Consider the following 5,439-nt stretch of genomic DNA (forward strand, 5'->3'; position numbering starts at 1 on the left):
GGCAGGAGTAGCCTATATAAGTAGAAGAAGTATTACAGATTTGGTTTAACTTATGCGGCTTGCATTATCTCGGATTAATGGGGCTGGTAGTTAGCTTTCTTTTGCTCTATTTTACAGCATGTTTAGAAAGTCCAAGTTAGCTTTCTTTTGCTCTATTTTGCAGTATGTGTAGAAAGTCCAAGTTAGCTTTCTTTTGCTCTATTTTACAACATGTTTAGAAAGTCCGAATTAGCTCTCTTTTGCTCTATTTTATAGCATGATTAGTAAGTTCAAAGTCGCTTTCCTTTGCTTTGTTTAATAACATGCTTAGAGAGTTCAGATCTGCTTCCCTTGTGTATTTTCATATAGCATGTTTGGTTATTTGTAATCCTACACTTGATAGATATATCTACAAGATTCTAATAAACTCTAATAAAGGATTATGAGAAGTGTGAGTAAAGAAAAAGACTAAAGTCTAGTTAAAAAGAGATAACAAGTAAATTAAAGTAAGAGGCTAGTACCCGACTTCCGAGGTTGTCGTTAAACAAATCCAGGTGACCAATTCTGAGGTCTTGGCCCTAGTAAGACCGAGGTCTTTATCCTCATAGGGCTGGAGGCTCGCTACCCCAGTCACTATTAGAGAGCGCGCAAAACAAAGATGGTACTAAGCCTGGGCCCAAAGAAGAAAAGAAAAGAAGAACAAGAAGAAGAAAGTGAAAGAGAAATTAAAAGATTAATTTCTAGTATAAGTAAAGCAAGAAGAAAAGAAGAAGAAGGTAAAAGAGAAATTAAAAGATTAATTTCTGGTATAAAGATATAAGAAAATGAAACAAGTTTTATGCTTAGAATCAATAAAAGTTTAGTTCTTTAATTATAAGCTTACAGTAGTTGTTTCATTACTTTCCTGTCAGTTAGTGAGCATGTTTAGTATTCAGTTTTATTTCTGTATACCATGGGTACATGCAGCTTTGCTTTTAGCATTTCAGTTTTAGTATTGTTGCATTTTTTTTATGCACTTCGATGTTTTTGTGAGATAGATTAGTACTTACTAAGCGTTTTCGCTTATAGATCTTTTGTTTTTTTTCCTTCTACCGCAGATAAAGGAAAAGCTAAGATATGAAGGGAGACGACAGGATGGTGGTGGTGATGAAGGTGTGTGGTGACTGGACTGCGGAGAGATCCAGAAGTAGCTGGCAAAATTGTCAAGACTTTCTTTTAGTTCTCTGTTAATGTTATATTAAATTTGGGATTGTAGTTGAGTTTATTTCCGCATGTCTAGCTTGTCTCTTTTATTATTTGTGGAGTGCGGTAATCATTGCTATTGCTAGAGTAGTTTCTTTGTTTTTATTGTGATTTTTATTACTGCATGGTTGTGGAAAATATGTTCCAGCCGTCTGTGGCTGCGTATACTATGTTTGTATTATAGATTTGGTCACCGGTACAGGGGAGATTCTGCCGAAATTTTTCGGTAGGGTTTCCATGTGATATTTAATCATACCGGTTAAGTAGAGTTAGTAGTTAAGTAACGGTCATCCTTAGAGAGCAGTAGTAGTAAGAAGGGTGGTTGTTACAGTTGGTATCAGAGCGAGGTTCCATTCTCCAGCATCACACACACATCAGCATCATCCTCGCCGTCTCCAAGTAAGAAAGTATTTAAATCCTTTCTTTATTCTGCTTTCCTTATTATTAACTGCAGTATAGAGTATTTGTTTTTGAATGCTTAAGTAAGATAGAAGTTTTGTTTCTCTTTTATTCATATACATATGTATGTTTAGAAAGGATAGAGAAATGTTTAAAAGTACCTACTCATAGGTGTTGAAAGTCAAGTATCATGTATAAGTAAGATATATCTAGAAAGTATAGTGATAATTTTAAGTTTTCTTTTCCTCTGCCTGACTTGATGTCAAGAAGAGGACGTCCTCGTACCGCTGGTACTGAGGACCGAGGTCAGGAAAACGAAGAGCCCAGAACAACTGGGCCTAATCTCTCTGAAGTTGTTGCTCAACTTCAGAGACAAGTAGCTAAGCAGCAACAAGTGATTGCCAATCTCATGGTAAATCAGCAACCAGTTCCTCCCACTCCTCCAATAGTAACTGTGGAGACTCCAAGGGTAACCGAGGTTCCACCAGCTGCCCTGGGAGTCGTCACAGTACCTTAGATACAAAAAGCCTACTTGATACAGTGGCTGAAACTGAAATCAGAGAGCTTCTCAGGCACGACTGAGCCCTGGGATGCCCAGGCTTGGTTTAAAACACTAGAGAGCACTATGGAGCTTCTTGACTGGCCAGAAGTCGAGAAGGTCAAGTGCGCCTCTTTCTGTCTGTCTGGAGATGCTCGTATGTGGTAGGAGAGGATAAAGACCAAGAGAGCAGCCGATCAGATGAGCTGGGCAGATTTTCAGTTAGAGTTCTATGAAGAGTTCTATCACCAACAAACACTATGAGGAGTTTATAGAGTTCAAGCCAGCCAAGATAGAAGACAAGACAGTAGGGAGCCCGGAGCCCCAGTCAAGTAAGTGCAGAAGAACAGAACGAAGGTAAGAAAGAGGGGGTTCGGGTGGTCTGCGAATATCCCGAAGTATTCTCAGCAGATCTACTTGGACTACCTCCCAATAAATGAGTGGATTTGAGATTGAATTGGTTCCTGGAACCAGTCCAATTTCAAAAGCTCCATATCGCATGTCTCTAGCAGAGCTGAAGGAGTTACAAGAACAACTACAGGAGTTACTTGACAAAGGCTTCATTCGCCCTAGTCATTCACCCCGGGGAGCTCCAGAGTTGTTCGTTAAGAAGAAAGACGGATCCGTGCTAATGTGCATAGATTTCAGAACGCTGAGCAAAGTAGCAGTTAAGGACAAGTACCCCCTTCCCAGGATCGATGACTTATTTGATCAATGAAGAGGAACAACAGTGTTCTCGAAGATAGACCTGCGCTCTGGGTACCATCAGCTGAAGGTGAAAGAAAGAGACATACCCAGAACAGCTTTCAGAACAGATACGGACACTACAAGTTTGTAGTCATGTATTTTGGTGTGACTAATGCACCAGCGGTCTTCATGGACTTAATGAACAGAGTGTTCAGAGAATATCTTGACAAATTTGTCATCGTATTCATCGACGACATTCTGGTCTATTCAAGGACCCCAGAAGAGCATGACACGCACTTGAGGATGGTACTGTAGACTCTGCAGCAAAAGCAGCTTTATGCTAAATTCTCAAAGTGCGAGTTCTGGTTAAATCAGGTGGCGTTTTTAGGTCACATTATTTCTGAAAAAGGTATTCAAGTGGATCCAGCCAAGGTGGAAGCGGTCAACAACTGGAGTAGACCCAAGAACGTCAGAGAGATCAGAAGCTTCCTTGGTTTAGCTGGGTACTACAGGAAGTTCATGGGAGACTTTTCCAGGATAGCCTCTCCACTAACAGCCCTCACCAGAAAGAACAAGAGATTCGAATGGTCAGATAAATGTGAGCAGAGTTTCCAAGAGCTAAAGAAGAGATTGATCAGTGCTCCCATTCTGACTGTTCCACAGAGCGATAAGAGTTTCGACATCTACAGTGATGCTTCCAAGATAGGCTTAGGAGCTGTACTCATGCAAGAAGGAAAAGTCATAGCTTATGCTTCCAGACAACTCAAAGATTATGAGAAGAACTACCCTACTCATGATCTTGAACTGGCAGCTGTGGTTTTTGCACTTAAACTCTGGCGACATTATTTGTATGAGTTCAGTGTAGAATCTTCACAGATCATCAGAATCTTAAGTACTCCTTCACTCAGAAGGACTTAAACATGAGACAGCGCAGGTGGCTGGAGTTGGTCAAAGATTACGACTGTGAAATCCTCTACCACCCAGGCAAAGCTAACAAAGTGGCAGATGCACTCAGCAGAAAATCCAGTGCATCCCTGATGTTTTTGTCATCATTAGCCCTGCCACTGCAGAAGGAGTTATCAGATTTTAGACTTGAAATTATTGAAGGGCAACTCTCTGCATTGACCTTAGAGTCCACATTGCTTGAGGAGGTACAGAGAAAGCAAAGTGAAGATCCATACATCCAGAAAATCAAGCAAGGGTTACAGAAAGAAGACAAATCAGAGTTTCGAGTAACAGATAGCGGGATTCTTTATCAGGGGAGTCGCATTTGCGTGCCCAATGATGAAGAACTGAGGACGAAGACCTTAGAAGAAGCTCACAGTACACCGTACTCCATGCATCCTGGTTCTTCCAAGATGTACCAAGATGTGAAACAGAAGTTCTGGTGGTCAGGACTCAAAAGAAATGTAGCTAAATATGTCAGTACCTGCCTGACAGCAGAACACCAGAGACCAGGAGGAGTTCTTCAGCCTCTTCCAATACCAGAATGGAAATGGGAAGACATATCCACGGACTTTATAACAGGTCTTCCAAGAACCACCAATGGATATGATGTGATATGGGTAATAGTAGACCGATTGACCAAGTCTACTCACTTCCTAGCCATCAAGGTGTCCCACTCCATAGAGCAGTTGACCCAGCTATATGTTAAAGAGGTAGTCAGACTTCATGGAGTTCCTAAATCTATCATTTCTGATAGAGATGGGCGCTTCACCTCACACTTTTGGGAGTGCGTTCAGAATGCACTAGGCACCAAACTCAAGTTCAGCACAGCTTTCCATCCACAGACTGATGAACAGACAGAGCGAGTGAATCAGATTTTAGAAGATATGCTCAGAGCTTGTGCGCTAGATTTCAAAGGAAATTGGTGCAAGTATTTGTGCTTAGCTGAATTCGCTTACAACAATAGCTATCAGGCCACCATCAAGATGACACCTTATGAAGCACTATATGGCAGGAAATGCAGATCACCCATATGCTGGCAAGAAGCAGGAGAGAGAAAAGAGATGGAAGCAGAGTTGGGCATTCAGACAGAGGTGATAGACGAGACTACTCAAGCAATCCAGAAAATCAGACAGAGAATTGAGACCGCCCAGAGCAGACAGAAGAGTTATGCTGATACACGTCGTAGGCCATTGGAATTCCAAGTAGGAGATTCAGTTTTCCTCAAGGTCGCTCCTATGAAGGGAGTGATGAGATTTAGCAAGAAGGGCAAATTAAGTCCTCGCTATGTAGGACCTTACCTAATCATAGAAAGGATTGGGAAAGTAGCTTACAAGTTGGACTTACCACAAGACATGTCAGCAATACATAATGTATTTCATGTCTCCATGCTAAAGAAGTGTCTCCACGACCCGAGCCAAGGGGTTCGGCCTCAGTCAGTGCAGATCCAAGAGAATCTTAGTTATGAGAGCAGACCTACACAGATAGTGGACAGAGCAGTCAAGAGATTAAGAAACAAAGAAGTGTCACTAGTGAAGGTCATCTGGCAGAACTAGAAGCACGAGGAAATCACTTGGGAGCATGAGGACAGTATGAGACAGAAGTATCTAGAATTGTTCTAAGTTCGAGGACGAACTTTTTATAAGGTA

The sequence above is a fragment of the Zingiber officinale genome, chromosome 1A (assembly GCF_018446385.1).
Source record: "Zingiber officinale cultivar Zhangliang chromosome 1A, Zo_v1.1, whole genome shotgun sequence".
NCBI lineage: Eukaryota > Viridiplantae > Streptophyta > Magnoliopsida > Zingiberales > Zingiberaceae > Zingiber > Zingiber officinale.